The following is a 27,304-nucleotide window of genomic DNA, read 5'->3' on the forward strand; positions in this document are numbered from 1 at the left end:
CCACTTTTTTCCCATTTTTTCACATGGGGTTTGGGTGTCACTTCAACAGTAACAATCCAGTGCCTAGGCTTACATCGCCAGGTAACTAGACCTGCTGTGCTAACTCTTCTACACCACACACTCGCGCACATTCACACCTATGGCCAGTTTAGCGTAATCAGTCCACCTACTGCATGTCTTTAGAAACTGGAGCACCAGGAGGAAACCCACGCAAACACAGGAAGGACATGCAGACTCCATACAGAGGGCACCCCAGCCGCAAATCTAATCGGGGAACCTCTTCTTGTGAGGCGATACCACTAACTGCTGCGCCACTCTGCCACCCTCCAGAATTTTCTTGATTAACTTGTCTGTAGTACGAAAGGTAGAGGAGGAGGAGGTGTGTCAACTTGCATGCCAGTGTATACTGTAAAGGACTAGGTTAAGTTTAACGTGTTTAGTGTAAATTATGTCTGGCGTTCTTCAGGGTGATGTATTGACAGCTGTTCCATGTCTTTAACTTCAAGTTCCTTCTAGGAGTACAGGATCATGTGATGTGTTGTCATTCCCTTTAACAGAAATGTTTCCAAGAACCCATTTGTAAAACAACTTATTCCAAGAATGTGATGTAAATTTTGTCATACATGGTCAAAGTATGTTCGTCTTTTCATTGATAGTATAGGTAAAACGAATATTCCTACAATAACAGGGGTCTATATTTCCAGATATTTTTCAAACCTAAACAACATTGTATAAAGTTTATGACCTGAGGAGTAAAACAAGATAAATCACACAAAAGAAAAGAAGTTTATAAAGCAAAGAACACTCTAGTGCAAGGCCCACATAGTTATTGTGAGAATGGGTGAAGGAGTCTGTGAGATGGTCATGTGCCTTAAAAAGGTTTTTTGTAGAAAGACTAATATACGATTTCACAAGAGGTATGATTTGGAGTACATACGCTAGTCAGGTTTTTAAAGAATTCTTTGCAACAGACAACCAAGTGCTAAGAGTTAGCGATCTAGTTTAATAAGAGTGCTTAACATGAGGAATAATGGGAACACTTCATCTAATTATTCTTTCATTGTGTCAAAATGTTTCAGGATAAAGACAAGAGTTCTCCAAGTCTCTTTCCTCAGTATATGTGAGCTGTCTGTCACAGATGCTGTGTGTTTTGGTTTTGTGGGGCTGTGAGAAGAGGCAAGTTATTTTGCACTTCCCGTTTTTCCATGTTTGTGACTTTGGAGTTGGTATGTATTTAGAATGAGGGGGAATGGAGGCAGATAGCCATCTAGAAGATGCAGAGAGCTCAAAAGTACCTGCTCAGAAGTGTTTAGCAATACTGAAAAACATTGCTAATTTTGCAATACAATTTAGTGCAATTCTAGTTGCTGTTGTACAGACTGATCACATGCTGATTAATACAGCCTGTCAGTCACAGTAAATCTGTGGCTGAGTCTAGGGGAGGGATCATTGTTTGAGAATTCTTAAGGTACTTCACATGGATTGTTGGCAGTACACATCGCTCCCTTTATCTTGGATAGAAAAAGTCCCTCTTTTAAGTTAAACAAGTTTACTCGATTTTTTTTAACATCTTTATTGAATCATCGCATTTTAAATACAAGTACAAATGCAGTAGAAGAAATAAAAATGGACTGTAGCAACTTTTCCATTGTTACTTCCATGCATATTTTTATTTACTAAATTCTCAAGCAGGTAACAAATGCAGATGGTGTGATGGAAGAGAGAGGTAACTGGGATCCTATTTTTGTGGGAATGAAGCAAGCTGGAAGGTTAAAGTTCTGTACAGAGTACTTCGTCAGAAGTGTCAGGGTTACAAATAGCTGAAACTGAGGAAGAAATTCTTTTGAGCTAGGACAAAAGATCTGAAATGCCTAGAAATATTTTAATAGGGTTATAAAATGCCAACATTTTGGAAGAAAGCTGTTGTGGCCATATTATCCAAAGAGAGTGAAGACTTTTCATATAGTCCCATTTCAATTTTAAACCATGACTACATAGTGTTTTATGCCCATATTAGCTAAGACAGTGACAAAGGAATTTCCAGAATTGACAGATGTGGATCAGTGTGTTGTGTTTTGTGGTCCAGAGGCAAACATTTGACAACATAAATAGAGCAATGATTACCCAGAGATAAGCAGAATGTAGAAAATACCACTATTAGTGGGTCTTGATTCAGAGAAAAGATTATACAGGGGGCTTTTATAAATTGGGCAATGGCAGCATTTGCTTTACCAGATAGAATAATTGAATTAAGAGGATATGTGAAAGATTGGAGATTTCTTCTTTAACTCACTGTGCAACAAGGCTTTGATGTCAGTGTCCCCCTTTACTTTATATTTCTTTATTTAGAGTCATTTATAAAAACAATGAGGGCCTCTATAATTCAAGGATATAAATAGTATGATAGTTGGCTATTTTTGCAGATAATTTTGTACTTGACAGATCAGAAGATATTTCAGTGATGTGGGACACTTGAAAGTTTCAAGTCTCTCCAGGATATAAAATTACTGAAGGTCATTTATTGCTGTGGTGTTTGTGTACCACTGACAAATTGGTTTTGCAATACTTATGTTTAATGGGGACACAGGATTAAACGTTTTAGTGTGTGACTTAGAAAGGGCTCTGTTATGGCAGCATGTGTGGGAAATACAGACATTTGAGAAATTAGAAGCTCTTAATTATGAATAGCAAGATGTAAACAGTGATTTTTTTTTCTTAAGCAGTGAAAATGTTTAGTCCCTTTAGTTACTTACACTGGGCAGGCATATCTTTATCAACCAAGGAGAAGACATGAATAATGATAGAATAGAAGGAATTTATTTGGGAAGAAGTGGGATAAGTTACTTCTCCCCACATAATTAGTTGGTTAGGGATTACCTGATTTGAAGGCATACTTCAGAACTAAACAGTTAAGGCTCATGGAACACAAACAGAAGGTCATAAATGAAAAGAGGTGATGAAATGGGGGGGGGGGGTGAAGAAGTAAGGAGAGTGTAGGATTTTGGTTGAGGGTCCTTAAGGAGACTTTGCCAATAGGAATGCCTACAAGTAGGGATAAACAAAACAGAGCTGAAATTTACTGGGGAAAATTAGCAAGGAAACAAGATAGGAGCAAAAACCTGGGGGGGGGGTGAAGAAGTAAGGAGAGTGTAGGATTTTGGTTGAGGGTCCTTAAGGAGACTTTGCCAATAGGAATGCCTACAAGTATGGATAAACAAAACAGAGCTGAAATTTACTGGGGAAAATTAGCAAGGAAACAAGATATGAGCAAAAACCTAGGTGGAGGGTATGGTAATAGGGTGAGGCTGAGCTGAAGTTTAAACTATTTATTTATTTATTTATTTTACATTTGTTGACTGGGATAGTCCGACTGGATGCTTGTCCATTTTCAGCGGAGGCCCGGGGAGAAAAGCTCCAAAGGTAAGCAGATACAGCATTACATAATACCAGCTTTACATATTACAAACAGACTATTTACAGAGATTACATAAGTAAGCAAGTTAAACAAGTTCCACAGGTTACAGTTAGTCCTGAGCACAAGTCAGGATTAAATTAAATTACACAGTAAACTGGTTAACAGATTTTTACACATTCGAGTTGGCCTGGCTTGATACATTGACATAGCCAGTTAAGTGACAAATGTTGTTTGAGTCTAGTTTTAAATTGACCTAAGGTGGAAAGTAAGGTAATATCAGCTGGAAGTGAGTTCCAGGATCTACTTACAGAGTTTGCAGAGAGAGAATCACCGGCTGTGTTATTACACAGGGCAGCGATTGTCTTCTCTACTAGGGGCTAGTATCAGAGAGGCAGCAAAGAGAAAGGGATAGGGGAAAGCTAAGTGAAAGACCAGCTGCTGCTAGAGAATAGAAAATATTGCATGTTATAACTGTAAGAATTGATGATAAAGTTAGGAGAGATTGGAAAGAGACTAAAAAGGCAATTAAAGGAATAATGTGTGCATTTCAAGTATGCAAGAAAGTCAAGAAGGTTTAGAGTTTTTGCTTGGAAGTTTTTGCAGATGGAGAATTGTAGGTTGGGTAGGCAGCAATTGATAAGAGAGGTAATTGGGAACAAGTTGGCAGATTAAAAAAAAAAAAGTCACCGCAGAGCACTTTGTCAGAAATGTTGGGGGCGCAAATGGATGAGTTTAAGGAAACGTTTAATTTGAGCTGGGATGCAAGATTTTGTTAAAGTGCAGTTTAAAATATACATAACATTAATTACCTTTAGTCTTGAGTCAAGAATAACTCTTTAGGATGTGCAAAATATTTTCTCTTTATTTAAATTAACACACGTCAGTGCTGGGAGACTGTCTACACAATTTAAAATCTTTCTCACCAAGCAGCCAAAATACACACACTATTTCATTTCTTATAAGTATCATGCATGCAAAATACTGGCGTGGTCAAATAGGATTTTTGCAGACCCTTGTGCTTCTCACTTAATGCACATGAACAAACATGTTTTAGTACCAGTAATGTTTTAGAAAAGTACGGGCCACCTGGCTTGTTAAGTTAACCTTGTACATTTTAGTACCAGTACATTTTAACTCCCCAACATTCCTTGTAACTATCAATCCCAGCCTGGGAAGGTCAGAGCTTGCATACAGTGTGTTTTTTCTTGCTTTCAGAAACCAGTCTTTATAACCTTCTTAACCCCTTCAGCACTACTTTTTTTTTTTACATTCAGTCATCTGTTAATACACTTAAACCTTGATATTAGAATGCAGTTGTGAAACTATCAGAGCTACAGTAAGTATTTGTGGTTTGCATAACTATGCATCTGTACTACATATCATTTTTAACATGAACAAATATTAAATTCATTAAACATTTGTGAAGAAATTGTAAGTTAATATGCATTTTGTGTAGAATAATCACGAGAGATGCATTTTCTCTAACAGACTCCCTCCTCTGACACTACTAGTGTCATAAAACACAATTATATTTTGATTTACCTTAATTTGATAATTTTGCTTCATCTGTAGTGATTGAGTTTTCATTCATCAGGTGTAAGTGGCATTTCACGTGTAGGTGTGATCCAAGACTTTGTGATTACAGCCTTTAGAACAGAAAATATTAAAACAATTAAATGAATAATGCCAGTTTTTATACCTTGAAATATACCAGTTTTTAGGTTACCAAATACACTGCCCAACCGTCCAAAATCGGTACAATTTTAGAACTACTGTCCAAATATTTGGCCCTTTGTTCCATGACATTGGCCAACTTTTCCTGTTTATTATGGTAGTCAGTAATACAAAAACAACAATGAATGTTCTTCGTGTTTCACTGTTAGTCATTACATTTGGGTAATCCTGCTGGCAGGTTGCTCTCAGTCGGCCTGAATTCCAAAGTCCTGGGTCCTGCGTTGGCTGCTGTCAACCCTTTCCCTGACGTCAGGTAGTCAGGGATATAAAAAGCAGCCAACGCCATTTTCTTCAGTCTTTCTTGCCGCGCGGTACCCAAAGCAGAAGCAGTTCGCAAGTGCCAGTCGGCCGACTGCTGAGATTTTCGTGTTCGAGTTTCAGATCCGAAGTCTTCAATAAAGCTCAAGTACCCCGTTGAGGAAACTTTTTTCTTGCTCCAGGCCAATGTCAAAAAAAGTAAATAATTGCATTTCTTGTGGAAAGCAAATACCTCATAAGGACTTATATTCTTACTGTATTCCTTGCTTAGGCCCTGATCACAATGTTACTGGTTGTCTGTATTGTGCTAGATTTAACCAACGCACTATTAAGGGTCGGTATGATTTTGCTTTAAACTATTTTGGACGCCGGTTTAATTTTCCAGAAATGTCGTCTGATAGCCATCTGACTACCGGAGTTCACAAAAAAATGCAAAGAAAAGGAGAGAGATGGACAACCGAGGCCCAAAACTGATGAAGCTTCTCCTAAGCCAGTCGCTGGTTCTCAGGCGCTTTCGCAGCCCCTGATGCCCGCTACTTTAGAGTCGCAGGCCGCTACCGAGGCCATGCTCCACGTGGAGTCGGCCATGCCTCTGGAAACTCAAGGTATTGGAGCCTCGGATACTATTCCTTCAGATGGGTCCGGAGCCGCTGAGCAGGCACCGGCATCTGAGGGTGTATTCAGACCTAAACATCTTTACATTAATCCAACTTCAGCTTCAAAAGCAAAGACTAAAGTCCCTTCTAAAGCAAAGAAACAAACTCGAGCCACGTGGAAAGGCCTGTATGCCCAAAAAACAGATTCTCAAAATGGCTGAAGACTTGATTACCTTGATCAGGGTTTCCCATCCCCCTCCTGATAAGAGGCCTAGGCAAGAGACAAACTATTCATCTTCAGATCAGGTTTCTATTTCTTCTGATTCCTCTTCTGATCAGGAATATTCTCTTCCCCCTCTATGAGGATTCTGATGCTGAAGAATTTATACCTTCAGCTTCTCCTCCAGAGGACTATTCTTTTGGGGAAACCTTGCATACCATGAGGGAGCATTTCCATTGGGAGAGCCAAGATTTTTCAGAGTCTAAAAAGAGGCTCTGGGATTTCCTTTTACTACCTCAACACAGGCCGCTAGCCATTCCACCTGTGTTAGACATTGTAGATGTTTTTGGAGTCTAGTCTTACCCCTGACTCCTTACCTCCAGCTTCTGTTAAGCCTGACCGGTATTACAGGGTTCCTGACTCTCATAAATTCCTTTTTAAAAACCCTGCTGCAGACCCAGAATCTATTTCACAGGGTCCCAAAGGAGTTGAGGCTTCCGCTGCAAAAAAAACCCTACCCCCTCTGACAGAGATTCTAGGGCACTGGATAGATGGGGAAAAAAGGTTTACACATCTGCTACCTTGGCTATAAGGGCCTTAAATTGTCAGTTTCATATGCTCAAATATCAGCAACATGTCATGGCATTGCTTAAACAGAAAATGTTGTTAAACTCTGAATGTGCAGAAAAAAGGAAATGCAGGATTTATTGCATGCAGATGAACAAGTTGAAATGCATACTTTGCAATGTAGTTTTGATTCTTTGGAGGCCTCTCCTGCAAGTCTGCAGTTATGAGTTCTGTAATTAGGAGGAATGCTTGGTTAAAGGAACAAAATTTGCCTGATCATGTCAAATTATTAGATGCACCTTTACAGCATGATACTTTGTTTGGTGTTAAGGCAGAAGAGGTGTTAAAGAAAATGGAGGACGAAGCTAAATCTATGCAAACTGTCAAAGATTTTTTTTACAAGTACAGCCATCTAGGTTTAGTAGACACTGGCCTACAAAAGAATTGGTCCTTTCCTGTGTCAGACAGATCTCAAAGGGGCATATCCAGATGCCCTAAAGGCAGATCCCAGGCGCAAGGTTCATACAGGTTAAAGCAGTCGGGTGCTTCTCCCTCCAAAGTTGAAGATAAATCACAACCATACAGGAAACAGTCCCAATGACTTCCCCCTGCCTGCACCAAGCACTTAACTCCTGGCAGCACCCTTAGGGGGAAAATTAGTATTTTTTTTCTCAAAATTGGCACATTATAACCCAGGACAAGTGGGTTCTAAATATCGTGTCACAAGGCTACAGGTTCCATTCCATACCCTGCCAAAGGCAAATGGCTGGCCAGTTCTGCCAAAAAATCAATGGGCAGAGGCACAAAAACAAGTCTCATCCCTCATGGACATGGGGGGTCATTCAACAAGTACCAGAGCAACAGCAGGGGCAAGGATTTTACTCAAGACTGTTCTTGGTACCCAGAAAGGACAAGGCCTGGAGACCAATACTGGACCTATCTATTCTGAACACATTCCTGGATATACCAAAATTCAAGATGTTGACTTTGCAGCAGCTTCTGCCCATGCTGGGCAAGAATGCTTGGCCTTGTGACTTTAGACCTAAAAGAGGCATACCTGCATGTCCCAATCAGACAATCATGCAGAAGATACCTAAGATTCAAGGCTGGCTCAATGCATTACCAATTCTCTGCACTGCCCTTTGGCTTATCTACAGCGCCCAGGGTCTTTACAAAGTGCCAAGCACCAGTAATTGCATTCTGCAGACAGAGGAATACAAATATATCCTTACTTGGACGACTATCTAATTCAAGCAGAGAACAAGGACAGTCTTCTACAGCATCTGGCGTTTGTGAAAAGACTTATAACATGCCTAGGGTACTCAGTCAACGAAAAGAAATCAAAACTAGTACACTCTCAACAGATAATATTCCTGGGTGCAAGCTTAAATACAACTGCTCAGATGGCTTATCTCACGCCAGACCAACAAAGGCAACTGACTACCTATTTCAAAACGTTGGCAACAAAGGCCCAGTTATCTGCAAGAAAAATTCTGCAGGCTACTAATTCCATATGCAAGACTGCATATGAGGAAACTTCAGTGGTACCTAAAAAGTGTTTGGACTCAACATTGCCACAGCCTGGAAACAATGATTACTCTCATTCCCTGCCTGCAACAGGAGTTTCGATGGTGGGCAAAGGCTCATCACCAGAACAAGGGACAGCCATTCACATTACCCCCAACCAGGCAGACGATAACTATGGATGCATCAGATTATGCCTGGGGGGCCCACATGGCAGGAAGATGCTTTCAGGACACATGGTCCTCAAACCAAATGCATCTACATATCAATCAAAAAGAGATGCTAGCTGTTTAAAATGCCCTGACAGCCTTCAAGGACCTACTTCATTCGGGACAACTACTGATACAGACAACACCACAGTCATGTGGTATGTAAACAAGCAGAGTGGCACACATTCTTACCCTCTAGGACACAGCATTGACTTACCAAGTACATCTGCAGGCACAATTCCTGTCCGGAAAGGAAAACACTCTGGAAGACTAATTAAGCAGAAGTCTCATGGAGCTCAAGTGGCTGCTGGATCCACAAGTCCAGCATGATAACAAGGAAATGGCGATGCCTAGACATAGATCTATTTGCCTCCCATCACAACTGCCAACTAAAAAGATTCTGCACAAGGACTTATCACATGCAAGCATGGAAAGTGGAACCGTATCTTTCCGTATATGCCTTTCCTCCACTGCCTCTCCTCCCCAATGTACTCCTAAAGGTCAGACAGGAGAAGCCAAAGATGATACTGATTGCCCCAGACTGGCCCCGCCAGTACTGGTATCCAATCCTAAGGAACTTGTCTCAATGCCCAGCTTGGACCTTACCTCGAATACCTCATCTACTGTCTCAGCAAAACAATCAGATCCTGCACAGCCAACTTAGGACTTTAAACCTGGCAGCATGGCGGATAATGTAGTCATACAAAACACACCTCTCAGTAAAGCTGAAGGCCTAGTACTAGAAAATCTTATGCTGGAAAATGGAAGAGATTCTGTGCTTGGAACCAGGCACAAGGAACTGATACAGCTGTACCAAATGTTCCTCAGATTTTGCAATACTTAACTGAGATGCTAGACAAAGACCTATCTTTTCATAAATTAAAATTCATGCCTCTGCCATTTTTGCTCATTACAATACAGAGCCACCAATCTTTTCTCATCCTTTATTAAAGCAGTACCTCTGAGGAGCTACAAATTTAAGGCCTCCAAGGAGATCACCAATACCTGCATGGGACCTCAACTATGTCTTGTAAAAACTCACCCTGCCTCCTTTTGAGCCCGCTGCTACTGCGGATATAAAGTTTTTATCTTGGAAATAACTTCTGCAAGATGAGTTTCAGAGCTACAGGCACTCATGGCTGTGGAACCTTTTATCATTTTTTTATCCAGACAGGGTCTCTCTGAGGACAAACCCAACATTTATGCCTAAGGTGGTGTCCAGTGTGGCTCTTAACCAAACTATTCATCTGCCAACTTTTTATCCAAATCCACAGAACCAGGGGGAGAGAATTCTGCATTCTTTGGACATACACAGACAGCTTAGATTCTACTTGTACAGAACCAAAATTTTCAGGAAGACAGAGCAATTGCTAGTGGCATATGCTGCAGGATCACAAGGAAAGGCCATCTCAAAGCAGACTATTTCAAAGTGGATAGGCCACTGCATTCGTTTCTGCTATTTACACCATGGCAAACCAGTGCCTAAGGGCATTAGGCCACATTCAACCAGAGCTGCAGCCACTTAATCAGCATTTCTCAGGGGAGTACCAACCAAAGACATTTTAGAGGCTGCTTCTTGGAGTTCTGTGCACATCTTTACAAAGCACTGTCATTTGCCACTCTGCTCTAAACCCAGGGCAGGCTTTGCCACTGCAGTTCTGCAGGGCCTCATAGCCGCTCCTAATGCTGTTTAGCTCCAGCCTCACAGCCATAGCTTTGGGACTCTACCCAAATGTAGTGACTGCAACAGTGAAACACAAAGAACATAGTACAGTTGTGTACACTTACCATAAATGTAGATGTTCGAGTGTATTCACTGTTGCAGTCCAGGTTACCCACCTGCCGTCCCCCTTTTTTCTGCTGGAACTTTTCTTTTCTTCTCTGATTTATGCAACCTATGTGGTGTATTTGCTTGTAGATGAAGGTAAATTTTATATTGGTGCATGTATTTGTGTACATATATAAATTTTGGCTACCCTGTTAGGGGGCACCTGACATCTGGCGCAAGAAAAATGGAAGAAAATGGCGTCGGCTGCTGCTTTTATATCCCTGACGACCTGATGTCAGGGAAGGGGCGCCATCAGCCGACACAGGACCCACCACTTTGGAATTCAGGCCTACTGAGGGCAACCTGCCAGCAGGATTACCGAAATGCAATGACTGCAACAGTGAATACACTCTTAACATCTACATTTATGGTAAGTGTACACAACTGTACTTTCTTTACCTCCTGCTCCCAGAAAACCTGATGGATATTACAGGGTTCCTGAGTCAAGTTCCTTTTTAAAATTTCTACTGCGGATCCTGAGACCATTTCACAGGGACCCAAGGGCATTAAGGCTACTACTGCCAAAAATCCTACCCCCTCTGATGGAGATTCCAGGGCACTGGATAGATAGGGGTAAGAAGGTATGCACTTCTGCAGTCTTGGCCATTAGGGCCTTAAACTGCCAGTTCCATTCCTGACTGTGCTGAAAATAAAGATTTTCAGGATTTAATGCATTCTGCTGAACACGTTGGAAAACATACTTTGCAGTGTGGTCTTGATTCACTAGAGGCATTTTGCAGGGCTGCTGTCACTGGGTCTGTACTTAGAGGGCATGCTTGGCTTAAGAAGTGATCTTTGCCAGATCAAGTTAAAGCTAAATTGCTGGATGCTCCCTTAAACCAAGACCACCTGTTTGGCAATAAAGCAGAAGTAGTACTTAAAGATGGAGAAAAAGCTAAATCTATGCAAACTGTTAAAGATTTCCTGCAAGTAAGCCTCCCAGATTTAGTAGGCATTGGCCCTCTAAAAATATTAGTCCTTTCCTGCCTCTTCCAGGCCTTCTGTCCAAACTCAGAACCAGCAGAAAACCCAGGCTTTAGTCCCAAGGTACTCACAGGGCTAAGCAGTGGGGGGGGGGGCTCCCACTTGCAAAGCAGGAAGTGGTAAGACTCCCCTCATGGTAAACTGTCTCAATGACTTAACTTGAAGTCTTTCAAGCCCTGCACAACTGACTGTTCCCTTAGGGGGAAAGATTGCCCGGCAGGCAAAAAATTGGGAACTCATTACCCAGGACTAATGGGTTTTAAATTTAGTTTACCAAGGATACAGTTTCCACTTTCACTCCTTTGCAACCCCAAACGGTTGGCCAGACCTACACCCAAATCAGTGGGTGGAGGCTCAAAAGCAAAATCTTGCTCTCAAGCATAAGGGCTATTCAGTCTGTCCCAGAAGATGAACGGGGGGCATGGTTTCTACTCAAGACTTTTCCTGGTACCCAGAAAAGACAACAGCTGGGATCCTATACTGGACCTCTCTATCCTAAACACATTTTTGGTGATTCCAAAATTCAAGATGTTAACTCTTCACCAACTGCTTCCTATGGTAGGCAAAGATGCCTGGTTGGCAACACTGGATTTAAAGGAAGGGTTACCTGCACATCCCAATAAGGGAATCCTGCAGAGAAGATACCTACGCTTCAAAGCAGGATACATGCATGCTCCATTCTCTGCACTGCCCTTTGGCTCATCTACTGCACCCAGTGAATTCACAAAGTGCCTAGCTCCAGTCATTGCATTTTGCAGGCAAAGAAATATCCAAATATATCCATACCTGGATGATTGTCTAATTCAGGCAGAAAATCTGGACATAATATTGAATCTGGCATTTGGGGTACACTATAAACAAAAAGAAATTGCATCTTGTACCCTGCCAACAAATTGTATTGCTGGGAGCAAGCTTGAACACAATTTCCCAGATGGCTTTTCTCACGCCAGAAAAACAAGTTAATTTGACAGCCTACTTCAAACTACTGGCCACAAAAACCCAGCTATCTGCAAGGAAAATACTGCAAGCCCCGGGGTTCAAGGCCTGCTGTAGTCTACTAATTCAGTATGCAAGACTGCATATGAGGAAACTACAGTGGTATCTAAAAAGCCTATGGTGTCCACATTCTCAGGATCTAGAAACAATGCTTCCTATCATTCCTTGTTTACAGATAAGAGTTCCTTTGGTGGGCAGACTTCTGTCCCCAAAACAAGGGACTGCCATTCACTTTCCCCCCTCCTGCCCAAACTCTAACAGATGCATCAGACTATGCATGGGGGGGGGGGGGCTCACTTGGCAGGGTAGTGCATTCAGGGCAAATGGAACCCAAGTCAAATGTCACCTGCACATCAGTCAGAAAGAAATGTTAGCTGTACAGAATGCTCTGACAGCCTTCAAGGATCACATCCTTCCAGAACAATTAATGGTAAAGATGGACAACACCACTGTTATGTGGCACATAAACAAGGGGGGGGGACCCACTCATACCCTCTCTGCAAACTAGCCATGGCTCTGTGGAACACAGCCTTGAGCTACCAAGTGCATCTACAGGCTCAATTCCTGCCAGGAAAGCGAAACACACTGGCAGACTATCTTAAGCAGAAATCTCATGGACCCACACAAGTGTAAACTGTAACCAAAGATATTCAACATGTTGGGAAACAAATGGGGGAGCCCAGATATAGACTTGTTTGCCTCCCCCCAGAACTACCAATTGAAAATAATCTGCACAAGGACTCCCCACAAACAAGCTTGGAAAGTGGATGCCCTGTCCTTAACCTGGAGAAACCTATCAGTTTATGCCTTTCCCCCTCTGCCTCTTCTCTCCAAGGTACCACTAAAGATCAAACAGGACACACCAAGGATGATACTGATTGCACCAGGCTGGCCACACCAACACTGGTGCCCCCTTTTGTACAGTGTGTCACTGGTAGCACCATGGCACCTGCCTCAGACCCCTGTCTTGCTGTCTCAGTAGGAGGGCCAGATTCTGCACCCACAACTTCAAACCGTAAACCTGGCAGCATGGCTAATTACCTGATCTCTCTGTTACCATCCCTCAGTAAGCAAGTACTGGATGCCTTTACGGAGGCAGGAGGCCTAGTACTAGAAAATCATACACTGAAAAATGGAAAAGATTCTTTCCTGGAACCAAACTCAGGGGATGGACACAGCAGCAGCCAATTTACCACAGATTCTTCAATACTTAACTGAGATGCTTCACAAGGGCCTTTCCTTTTCCTCTATCAAAATTCATGCCTCAGCCATTTCAGCTCATTACAACACAGAACCACCCCTCTTCTCTCATCCACTGCTGAAACAGTTTCTCAGAGGGGCCAGAAACTTAAGAACACCTAGGAGAGCTCCTACCCTAGCATGGGACCTTAATGTTGTATTGGAAATACTCACTCTACCTCCTTTTGAGCCAGCTGCAAATGCAGAGTTGAAATTCCTTTTTTGGAAAAAAATCCTTCCTTTTAGCCATCACTTCAGCTAGAAGGGTGTCTGAATTATAGGCCCTCATGGCAGTGAACCCTTTAATCTTTTTTCCTGCTGATAAGGGTGTCCCTCCTTCATGCCCAAGGTGGTATCCAGTGTGTCCCTTAATCAGTCCATTCATTTGCCAACCTTCTTTTCTAATCCACAGAACAAAGGGGATAGAATTCTACACTTCTTAGATGTGCACAGACAACTTCGATTTTATTTGCACAGGACTAAACCTCTCAGGAAATCTGAACTGCTGGTTGCATTTGCTGCAGGTGCAGAAGGGAAGGCCATTTCAAAGCAAACAATTTCTAAGTGGATAGGTCATTGCATTAATTTCTGCTATAAGCACCATGGAAAGCCTACCCCACAGAGGAATAGACCGCATTCTACCAGAGCTGCATCTACCTCTACAGCCTTTCTCAGAGGTGTCCCTACCAGGGACATCCTAGAAGCTGCTACCTGGAGTTTTGTACATACCTTCACCAAGCAATTACCATTTGCCAATTTTCTCTAAATCCAATTCTCAATGACTTTCCTTTACAAATGCCAAGCACTTAACTTTTGGCAGCACCCTTGGGGGGAAAGCTAGCACTTTTCTCTTAAAATAGGCACATGATCACCCAGGACAAATGGGTACTGAATATTGTTTCTCAGGGTTACAGGTTCCTCTCTCACACCCTTCCAAAATCAAAAGGTATGCCGGACCTGCCACAAAGTCAGTGGGCAGAGGCACAAAAACAAATTACGGCTCTCATGGACATGAGAGATATTCAGAAGGTACCACAGCAAGAACAGGGACAAGGATTTTACTCGAGACTTTTCCTGGTACCCAGAAAGGACAAAGCCTGGAGACCAATACTGGATCAGTCCATCCTAAATACTTTCCTGGATGTTCCAAAATTCAAAATGTTAACACTGCAGCAACGTCTACCCATGCTGGGCAAGGAAGCTTGGTTAGTTACTTTGGACCTCAAGGAGGCATACCTGCATGTCCCAATCAGACAATCTTGCAGAAGATACCTCTGATTCATAGCTGGCTCAATGCATTACCAATTCATTGCACTGCCCTTTGGCTGATCTGCTGCACCCAGGGTCTTCACAAAATGCCTGGCACTAGTAATTGCATTTTGCAGACAAAAAAATTCAAATATATCCCTACTTGGATGACTGCCTCATTCAAGCAGAGAGCAAGGACATTTTACTAAAGCATCTGGCATTTGTAAAAAGATTACTAATTTGCCTAGGGTACACATTAAACGAAAATAAATCAAAACTAGTGCCCTCTCAAGAGATAATATTCCTGGGTGCAAGCTTAAGTACAAATGCCCAGATGGCTTATCTCACACCAGACAAGCAAAGGCAACTGATTCATTACTTTCAAATGATGGCAACAAAGACCCAGTTCCCTGCAAGAAAAATTCTGCAGGCCCTGGGCTTCATGGCATCCTGTATTCTACTAATTCCATATGCAAGCTGCATATGAGGAAACTGCAGTGGTATCTAAAAAGTGTTTGGACTCAACATTGCCACAGTCTGGAAACAATAACTAATACCCTGCCTGCAACAGGAGTTTTGATGGTGGGCACTGGCCTGTCACCAAAACAAGGGACAGTCTTTCACCTTACCCACAGCCAGACAAACAATAACAACAGATGTATCAGATTATGCCTGGGGGGCACACATGGCAAGAAAATGTATTCAGGGCATGTGGTCCAAGGAGCAAATGCATCTTCACATCAATCAAAAAGAGGTGCTAGCTGTACAGAATGCCCTGACAGCCTTCAAGGATCTACTACGTCCAGGACAACTATTACTAAAGACGGACAATACCACAGTTATGTGGTACATAAGAAAGGGGGCGCACATTCCTACCCCCTCTGCAAGCAAGCCATGACGTTGTGGAACACAGCACTGACCTATCAAGTACATCTGCAGGCACAATTCCTGCCAGGAACGAGAAATACACTGGCAGACTAAGCAGAAATCTCATAGATCCTCACGAATGGAAACTAAATCCACAGGTGTTCAGCATGATAACAAGGAAATGGGGACGTCCAGACGTGGATCTTTTTGCCTCCCCTCACAACTACCAACTACAGAAATTCTCCACAAGAACTTATCACTCACAAGCATGGAAAGTGGATGCTCCATCATTCAGCTGTTAACCCTGACAGTTTATGCCATTCCTCCACTGCCTCTTCCCAGGGTGCTCCTAAAGTCAGACGAGAGGCCAAAAATTATCCTGATTGCCCCGGACTGGCCACGCCAGCACTGGTACCCAATCCTAAAGAGATTGTCTCAAAGCCCAGCCTGGCCTTTACCTCAATTTCCTCATATCCTGACGCAACAAAACAATCAGATTCTGCACAGTCAACTCAGAACCTTAAATCTGGCTGCATTAGACCACACCTCTCTCTAAAGCTGTTATGGATGTCATTTTAGAAGCCAGGAGGCCCAGCACTAGGAAATCTTATGCAGAAAAATGGAACGCCAACTTCCTTACAACACAAACCTATGCTAGCGGCCCTTGGTTAATCAATCTGCCCTGCATTAATCACACTGGCCTGCATTAGTAGTATGGTCGCTTAACTGTGGTTATATACTACATATCTATATATCTATACCACGGCCCTGACTAATACGTTGCCTTCATTAATAGTTTTGTTTAAATTAATGAAATACCTGGCTGATGCATGTTCAGATTAGCATGGAAATGTAGTGCCTATTCCTGATAACTTCTCTACAGTTGTTTTTATGTACATTACCATTAGCTATTGGTATTGTTTGTTTTCAACACTTTGCTGCTTTACTTGTTGATGCTGGCTTTTAAACACAAGCGTCATACCTGCCTCCTACCACTATTAGGTGCCAAGGTGTTTTTATGTTATTATAGTTCTAATTCTCTCTACTTTTTCTCCTGTTCCCCAGCTCTCTTGCCCTGAATTTACCTGTGACCTCGCCTGGGTGGACACCTGACCTACCAAAGTATTTATACTCATCCAATTGCTCAAGCATCCCTCCAACTCAGCTGCCTCAATCCCTTTACTGAATTTGATCCAACAGCCTCTCAGAAAAACACAAGAAAGTATGTGCATCTACTGCTAAACCTTAAACTACTGTTGGGTTTCAGTACACTCCCAACTTGGAAAGCCAGCAGCCTACACTCCCCTCCTCTCTCTCTCCCCATTGTTCCCCTCACCAAATCCCCTGAGTACTTATTTTTCTGATAACTTCTCAACAATTGTTATTAATTGATACCTATTAGCCCTTACTAGCTCCCTTCCCGCTCCAGTCCCGCTTAGTCCAGAGATTCCCCTGCTGGGCTAGGTGCACTTCAGCATTTGTTCTCTCCCCTCTCCCCTCTAATATAGACTTCTATTTAACTCTCTTCTTGCTTTATCTCTATCTTCCAACTTTCCTTAAACTCTCTCTCCCTCTTAAAACTTAGTGCTCACTCCTCCTTCTACTCCAGCTTCCCTCCACTTACCCTTCTGCTGACAATCGCTCCACTGATAGGTTCTCGATCTCCTCTTGCCCTCCTGGGTTGTGTATCCCGCTCCGTTCGCCCTGCGGGCTCACTCCGCTCCCCTACCCTGCCCCCATATCCCACCCTGCCCCCGGCACCTCTACCTATATCCCTCCTAAACCACACCCACTGCCAATCCACACTAATCAGCCTCCAATACTGCAGTAACACCCATCTCCTTTTCCCACCCAAATTGAAATACTTTCTCCTCCCCAAGATATCTCCCCCAGCCAATAGGTTACCACTTCTACCTCCAACACATACACAAAAACCACACCCTCTCTAATCCCTACATAACCCTCCTCTCTCTTACTAATTCTAGGTATTTATCAGCTTCTCTATATATAATTGTCTCTTATTTACATATATAACTCTCAACAATATTACACCTCTTAATACCCTATCTCAACATGCTCCCAAAACCCTCACTCATCTCCTTTTCACTTCTACTACTTCATCTAACCTATCTTCATTACCTCACACAACTCACGACTTCCTACCACTCACAATCCTTCCATGTAACCAACCATCTTAACTCCCCTCACCCACACTCACACTTGCATATCTCTCCCCATCTTTATCCTGTCAATAACCTTCTAGTTTTTCCATACAAACTATTCCCATCTCAAAAACACTCCATCCCCACAACAACCAATAAATGTCTCAGAATCATAATAGATCTCAATCCTTTCAGTAAGCTGTTCAACTACTTCTCTGACCCAATCTTTCATCTGACCATCAGTTTATTATCAGGTGATATTCATCCCAACCCAGGTCCCCCCCACCCCAACTACCATAAACAAGTCAATATTCCTTACTTCATTAAACTCCCAAAGTATAATTAACAAAGTCCCAAACCTCCACGCCTGGCTCATACATAACAAACCTGAAATCCTATCCGTTTCTGAAACATGGTTAAAACCTCATATAAAAGACTCTGAAATAACTCCACCTAACTATTCTATTATCAGAAAAGACAGAGCCCATAAAAAAGGTGGAGTAGCTCTCATTTACTCATCCTCCCTGTTAGTCACTCCCTACACCAAACCTATTCCACACTTTAATAATGCTGAACTTCTCCTAACTTTACTTCAAGTTAACAAACACAAACGCATTTGTCTAGCTTCCCGCTACATCCCCCCAGGAGACAATATTTCTATACTTGAAGACATCCTCTCCTGGCTCTCCAACAACATTAGCAACAAAACTATTATCTTAGGAGACATGAATATTAACTGGGCCACCATTCAGTCTCCAACAAACTCTCTCAACATCAACCTCTACAATTTTTCTCCACTAATAAACTCCATAACACGCCCCTCAAAACATCTTTCCACTGGTAGTATTCTAGATTGGATTCTAGTCTCCCATCCCCACTATTTCTCTGATAGTGACTCTTCCAGATTCCCTCAGTGACCACTTACCCATCTTTACTCACTGTCTCCCCTCAAACCTACATTGCACCCATAATTACATTACTACCCGTAACCAAAAAAACTTTAACCCAACAACCTTTTCAAACTCCCTTAAATCAATAAACTGGAATTGCCTAAAAACATCATCTCTAGATAACGCAGTTCACCACTTTAACTCAACATTCTTAAAAATACTCGACTCCCATGCTCCCTTAAGGACAAAGCGAATAAAGATTAATTCCGCGCCATGGTTGACCAAAAATACACTAGCATCTATGCGGCACAGAGATAAAGTCTGGGCACACTACCAGAAAAACAAAACCCCATTACTTCATAACGAATATAAAACACTTCGAAATAAAGTTAAAAAAACTCATCAGCTCTGATCATCAAAACTACTTTTCGACACTCCAAAACAATAATAAAACAAATACTCAGAAATTCTGGAAAGGTATTTCTACCCTTCTTAACCCCAGCAAATCAGATACCCCTTCCCCAGACCCAAATATTCCAGATTCAGATTTAGCTACCCAATTTAACTCTCTTTTTCATTGAATCTATTTCTAAATTAACCTCTTCATTCTCTACCACCACCACATTCTCCAACATACCCCCACTCTCCACTAGCAACACTCCACCCTGCACTACTACATGTCCCTCATTTCCATCAACTAACTCGATACTGTCTACCTCTTCTCCATCTCAAACTTTCTCGTCATCTTCACTACCCACTAACACCCACTTTTCCCACTCCCCTCTATTCTCACTAAAACCAATTCCCACTTCTACTATAAAGAAACTCCTTTGGAAACTAAAGCCATGTACAAACGCTCCTGATAACATCCCTTCTTACTTTCTCAGTATAGCTGCTGATGCAATTGCCTACTCCATTAGCATTTTAATTAATCGCTCTATACAAGAATGTATAGTACCTCAAATCTGGAAACATGCCTTTATCATACCCTTACATAAAGGTGGCAACAATAACAATGTAACCAATTTCCGCCCAATCGCTATCCTGTCTCCCATTTCTAAACTCTTAGAAAAGTGTGTCCAACTTCAACTCCTACCACATCTCTTAGATAATAACCTCCTAACTCACTCACAACATGGATTCAGACCAAATCATAGCACCATGACAGCCCTCCTCTCCTTCCTTGAAACTGTAAACAAAGCCCGTGACTCTGGCCAAATGGTATCTACCCTACTTCTTGACCTCTCCAAGGCATTTGACACCATCTCACATAGCCTGCTTTTAACTAAACTTTCCGAACTTAACCTAGGTCCTTCCTCTTTGACTTGGTTCTCCAGCTACTTATCCAATAGATATCAAGCAGTAAAATGGAAGAAAGCCACTTCCTCATTTCTTAATACCCCTACCGGAGTTCCACAAGGCTCCATACTGGGTCCCCTTCTCTTCAATATATTTATAAATGATTTCCACAAATCTGTCCCATTCTCAAATATCATCCAGTATGCAGATGATTCATCTATTATCTGCTCTGCCTCATCCATTCCCACACTTCTAAAACTTACACAAGATGCCTTTTCAACCACTGAGCAATGGATGAAAGATAATCACCTAGCTCTCAATGCTTCTAAAACCAAATTAATGGTATTTACCCCCACCAAAGCCACTCCTTTCAATATGAATACATTCTCAATTGAGTCAAAATAACACACATCTGGAACTGGTGACAGATACCAAGTTACTTGGAGTCCAAATTGATAACCAACTAAAATTCAACTCCCACATACAACTAAATATCAAAAAAACCCACCAAAAACTAGGTATGCTCTACCGACAAAATCATTACCTTACACCTGCAACTAAAATCACTTTCTACTTCCTTTCTCATCCCCTCCCTTCTCTATGGAGCTCCACTCCTAACTAATCTACAGTCCTCTTGTAAAAAAAAAAAAAAAAAAAAAAAAACTCTCCTCCTGCTACAACAAAATTGCCAAGTTCGCTACTAGTCATAGGTCATCAACCCATCACTGTCTCTCCAAAAACTAAAATGGCTAGAGCTACCTAATCATCTAACCTACACACAATTAACTCTCACCAACAAACTCATTCTCAACCCCTCCCTTTGTCCCTCACTTTCTTCTGCCTTTAAAATGCATCTGCCAAATAGAGTATTAAGATCTCATAATCAAAATGTATTAGAAGTACATAAACCAATTCATCCCCCTGGAAAAAAACTACTATCCTACGGCCCAGCACACCTCTGGAACTCCCTTCCATTCGCACAATCCCTAACCATTTGATTTTCAAAAGATCTCTTCATTCGCACCTAGCATCCCAGTGGGAATGCTCATGCTCCCACCCCACATAATTAACTCTGGCTACCTCATCTTCCATCCTTCCCCTGCTTCTCCAATAATTCTTCCTTTTTTTCCCCCAACACTCTGTTTCCTATGTAATTTGCAAAAATGTACTAGTCTGATATAATGTACTAGACTGCACTTAAGTTTATGCATCATAATATGAATTTACTTGCAGTATTACTTTGTAATGTTACTTTGTTAGTCTGTATCATCTATATGATCCATCATAAGTATACAGAATTTCTAATGTATGCTGAACTTTTTTGTAATTATTTGCTTGAACTTTTTGCATTGTATAACTATCATTAATAACCTACTGTACTGAGATTGTTATGGAGCTTTTCTCCCCAGGACTTCATTGAAAACGGGTTCTTTTTGGCCCAATGGACTATCCTGGTAAACCAACTGCAAATAAAAAAAAAATAAATAAAAAAGAGTTTCTGTGCTTGGAACCAGGCACAAGGACTAGAACCACTTGTTCTGAATATACCTCTGATTTTACAATACTTAACTGAGATGCTGGACAAATACCTATCCTTCTCATCAATTAAGATCCATGCTTCTGCCATTTCAGCTCATTACAATACGGAACCTCCTATTTTCTCACATCCACTACTGAAACAGTACCTCAGAAGGGCAAAAAACATAAGACCCCCAAGGAGAGCACCAATACCTACTTGAGACCTCAATTTTGTGTTAGAAAAACTCACACTGCCTCCTTTTGAGCCAGCCAATACAGCTGATATAAAATTCTGATCATGGAAAACTGCTCTGCTCCTAGCAATAACTTCAGCAAGAGTAGTCTCAGAGCTACAGGCATTAATGGCAGTGGAACCTTTCATCATTTTTCACCAGGACAGGATCTAAGGACAAACCGTACATTTGTGCCAAAGGTAGTATCCAGTGTGGCTCTTAACCAAACAATTCATTTGCCAACATTCTATCTAAATCCCCAGAATAAAGGGGAGAGACTTCTGCACACTTTGGACATAAACAGACAGCTACGATTCTACTTAGACAAAACAAAAGCTTTCAGAAAAACTGAGCAACTGTTTGTAGCTTATGCTGCAGGATCACAAGGAAAGCCGATCTCAAAGCAGACTATTTCAAAATGGATAGGACACTGCATTCGCTTCTGCTATGCCCAACATGGCAAATCAGTGCCTAAGGGCATTAGGCCACATTCCACCAGAGCAGCAGCCACTTCAGCAGCCTTCCTCAGAGACATTTTAGACTCTGCAACCTGGAGTTCAGTGCACACTTTCACCAAGCACTACCACTTAACTCTCTACTCTAAATCCAGAGCAGGCTTTGCCACTGCAGTTCTGCAGGGCCTGGTAGCTTCTCCTAATCCTATTTAGACCCACCCACCCTTCCTCAGCTTTGGGATTCTACCCACGTGTAATGACTGCAACAGTGAAACACGATGAACATAATACAGTTGTGTACCTACCATAAATGTAGATGTTAGAGTGTATTCACTGTTGCAGTCCAGGTTACCCACCCTCCATCCCCACTTTCTTTGCTGGAACTTATCTATACCTTTCTATCCTATATAACCTATGTGGTGTATTTGCATGTATGTGAAGGTTTTGTTTTTATTTCACTGTATGCTTTTATTAGCAATATGTATTGCCTACCTATTTGGGGGCACGTGACATCTGGGTCGAGAAAAACTGAAGAAAATGGCATCGGCTGCATCTTATATACCCCTGGTGCACTGACGTCAGGGAAGAAGCGACAGCAACCGACGCCGGACCTAGACTTTGGAACTCTGGCCGACTGTGGGTACACAACTATACTTTGCCCGCCCCACTGTAGATTTGATCTGGGACAGTCCCATCTCTTTACCACATTCTACCTAATAAACTCTTTCTGCACTTGCTTTTAGTCCTTTAATTTAATTGCATTTTTTTAAACTGTGTGGTCTAATATTGCTACATACTCGAGTGTGCTAGCTTGCACTGCATGTGAATTGTTTTTACTACTGTTTTTGCTACTTTTCTGAAAAAAAAATTGTAAGCCTGTTTCTTAACTTTTCTGTAACTAGTGTTCTAGATACAGATTTGCTGTATCCAGGACTGTATGTAAGCTTCTGAGCCCCCCCCCCCAAGCCTTTCTGTGTTGGAGGGAAGGCTTCTAGCTCATCAGTGGGAGTGGTAAGCACTAGGTAACCTGTCTACCACATAAGGAGTGGTTCTGGCCCAGAAATTGTAGTTATTGGCCGTTAGGGCAATCTCTTGCATCTCTCTCAACTTTCTGATTTGAAAGCCTGCATTGGCACTTGTTTCTGTCCTGCAACTCGTCTAGTGCAGATACAGATTCTTAGTTTTATCACTTAAATTTGCTTATTCATGCTCAGCACGTGTTCAGAACTTGTAAGCAGTAAATAAGCTAATAATTACTATAGCACTCAATCTTCCTCATTACCTAGAGGAAAACAGCTCTTGTACTCACTTTCCTCTCTTAACTAGAGGAAAATAGTTTTTTATTCAGGCATATCCAAGGGTAAGCTCCCAGTGTTCTCTCCTGTCTATCTGATGAATCTGGGCGTTTTAAGGCAATGTTGAAATTGCCTCATGTAACAGATAACCCTCTCCTACCACCCAACACTACAACCTGTGAGAGATGCACTTAACTAGCCAAACTGGAGGCAAACCTCTGTCAAAGGAAAAAACTTCAAAGACCAATTCACATAAGCTTCAGGTATGGCACCTTTTATTACTTGCAGCAAGGAGACAAAAGCATGCACATACAGGATTTTGCCTAATTACTAACAGGCAGTATGCTTCTCTTATACTGTTCTATAAAATGTTACTTTTTATGGTTGACGTAGTTAGACACAGCTTTCTGTATTGTTCTACAGCAAAAGTTACTCAGATTTCCTGCTGACATGTTCAGATTTGAAACTCACTATATGTTAAATAGAAAATGTTACTTGGATTTCCTGCTGACATGACTGGATTTATGAAAAACATTTGAGAAAAACAACCTGACCTTGGGGGCTGTATTTTCTTTAGCCCACTATAAGCTTCGATTGTGCAGCTCTAATACATATGTTACATTTCAAGGTACTTTTCTAGCTTGGGTACAAGTTAATGCTGATTGCAGTTCATATTTTCAAACAGCCTTTGTCTTCATTATCAATAACTTCTGCAGCTGTGTATTTTCTCATAGCATAAGCAGAAAATCAATAACTCTTTGTTTAAATCTCATGACATTAGTAGAAGTGATACATCTATTATTTCCCTGACACTAGCAGAAATTGAATGCTTCCCTGTAAATTTCCAAAGCATAAGCAAAGATCATAACTGCGCATATTTCATGACATTTCAAGATTGGAATGCCTCTGCAGTTGGTACAGATTTATACAGTGTGAAATAGAATAAATGTGTTACCCCTTTTTAAACCTCCAATGCACTAAGCATATTACGAATACATATTTTTCTAACACGCTCTCTCCTACCAAGACTGAACTTGACAGTCATGAGGAGAAGGTAAACATTTGCACCACATCACACTCATCACATAGTTTCACTAAATCTACACCACCAAAATCCACACATAGCAACAAAAACATTTGCGGAGGCTCTCAGTAATAATCTGTCTAAGCAACAGAGACCTCCAAAGCAGAAACGCAAGCAACCTCCATTCCCCAATACAACCCAAATGACACATAGCCGACAGTGTGCCACTCAACCACAGCCAATAAGGCAAAACATACCCAGCACACTAGTCATAGGTGACTCTATAGTCAGGCACACTGATGTCCCGCTTACCAGGCTAAACAAGGAGAAGGTTACTGTCACCTGCCTGTCGGGTGCCAGGATCCGCCACATAACCCACACACTCAGGTTATTCCACAACAAGTAGAAATATGACTGTCATTGTCCATGTTGGTGTGAAAGACCTGAGACATACCTCCCTGGACTATATGAAGAGACATGGAAGAGCTCTCCGATCTTGTAGCCCAGGTAGGTATGACCCTAGCCCTGAGTAGCATTCTGCCATCGCCCCGAATAATACCGCAGTACAAAGACAAAAATTATTTACTTAAACAATTGGCTAAGCTTCTGGTGTCATTCTTATGGGATCCAGTATCTGTCTGCTTGGGATGACATGGTAGACACACCACGATGCTTTACACAGATGGCCTGCACCTGTCACCCCTGGGATTCCGGATACTGGCTAAGGCTCTTGCTGCCCCTATAGTGCCTTTTTTAGGTAAGGTTCAAATAAGTTCACCACCGTAACAGGAACAGGCAAGCAAAAACTAAGGGTAATGCTACTCAATGCTATAAGTCTAAATCTCAAAATGCACTCACTCGAGGCACTCCTTAAAATGGAGAACATCTATATCTGTGCAGTGACTGACACCTGGTTCATGGCTCCAGAGAGCACATATCTGTGCATTGACTGACACCTGGTTCAAGGCTCCAGAGAGCACCACTGCACTACCAGGCTATAACTCATACCACACATTTTGGCCATGTAACCTGGACCGAAACACCAAAGGTGGAGGTGTGTCCATATTCATTAAGGATATCCACATCTCCCAGGCTAGGTTCTCAGCATAATGCATCCGAGGTTATCCAAGTGCAACTAACTTTGGGCAAAACTGCAATCCAAATTGTAGCATGCTACAGATCCCCCATGATTTCCACTCCTCTTTTCTTGATGTACTGGAAAATATTAGGGTTCAACTAAACATCCTAATAATGGACAACTTAAACTACCCCACCATTAACTGGAAAAAACTACTCCTGTACCAACTCCTTAGCTCAACGCTTTCTGGAATTCATAAACTCCAATGCCTGGGATCTATTTATCCACACCCCCACCAAGGGCAACAATATCCTAAACCTAGTAATTGCCAACATGAGTTACCGGTGTTCCACACCTGAGGTTAACTCCTCGGTCCGATCGACCATAAGCTAATCACCCTTGATATCCACATCCCACCCCCACCCCCCATTAAGGAAACCATGGTAAAAAATTTCTCCAAAGCCAACTTCATGCTTCTTAAGACAGAAGTGGTGAACTTCATGACACCCATTAAGATGGACAATACAGTTACAACTGCTGAATCCTGTACAAATGCACTCTATAAGCACTTAAACAACTGCATGGATCGTGCTGTCCCAAACAGAACCAAGACACTATCCTCCAAAAAAGAGGAAGCCAATCTGGTGGTCCCCTGCCATAAATAAACTGTACAACTGAAGGAAGAAACTGTTGCAAAAGAGTAAAATCCCATGAGTGGAGGAGCTCTCTGGTCAGCCTCAATAAGAAACTGAGATCCCTTATAAGATCCTCAAAGCTAGCTACGAAAACAAGGTCGCCACTAATTCTAAGGACAACCACAAAGCATTCTATAGCTGTCAAAAATCTCAATGGCAACACCCAGATCTGCTCTGAGTTACAGCACAAAGGCACGAAATTTACCGAACCAATTGATATTGCCAGCATCCTGGCAGATACGTTCAGTGCTGACTTTACCCCCCCCCCCCAAAGGGCCCATATCTATACATAAAGAATGCAGAGTCCCTGTAATCACAACTATGCAGGTAAAAACTGCACACACTAAAGACAGAAACACAGCATCCATGGGACCTGGCAACATCCCAGGCTGCGTTTTACACGAACTTCAGAACAAACTGGCTCCCCACTTAAGCACCATGTTCAATAATAGCCTTCCATCAGGCTTTGTGCCCACTGAATGGCACGCAGCAACAGTTATCCCACTCCACAGAGGATGGGGGGGCCACCATTGATCCCAGCCATTAGCTTGACAAGCCTGGTCTGCAAGGCCATGGAATGTATAATCATTGGAACTCAGACATTGGTAACCTCCAAACTCTGGATCCCACCCAGTTCGGGTTTGTGAAAGGCAGATCATGCCTTCTGAACCTGATTGACTTCATTAAGACAGTCACCAAAGCCGTAGATGAGGGTAAGGTGGTTCACACAGCCTATCTTGACTTTGCCAAAGCTTTCAACACCATCCCCCATTCTGGAATTATAGCTAAACTCAAAGAAGGTACAAATCCCTACGTCACAAGATGGGCTGCCAACTGGCTCAATGACCGAACCCACACTGTAAAAGTTGCAGACTACAAATCTGACCTCAAAGCAGTGACAAGTGGAGTACCACAGGGTTCCATCCTGGAACCTCTCCTGTTTGGTATCTACTTCGCTGAAGTACAGGCT

At 42.1% G+C, this 27,304-nt stretch overlaps 1 protein-coding gene across 1 annotated transcript in view; it reads left to right on the top strand.

The window, feature by feature from the left end:
- The window catches only part of FN1 (fibronectin 1), a gene marked incomplete in the record, with an annotated part of 4,425,379 nt that overhangs the window by 2,924,967 nt on the left and 1,473,108 nt on the right, over nucleotides 1–27,304 (top strand).

This window comes from Protopterus annectens, chromosome 2.part0 (assembly GCF_019279795.1).
Source record: "Protopterus annectens isolate FY-2018-M chromosome 2.part0, PAN1.0, whole genome shotgun sequence".
NCBI classification, from domain to species: Eukaryota; Metazoa; Chordata; order Ceratodontiformes; family Protopteridae; genus Protopterus; species Protopterus annectens.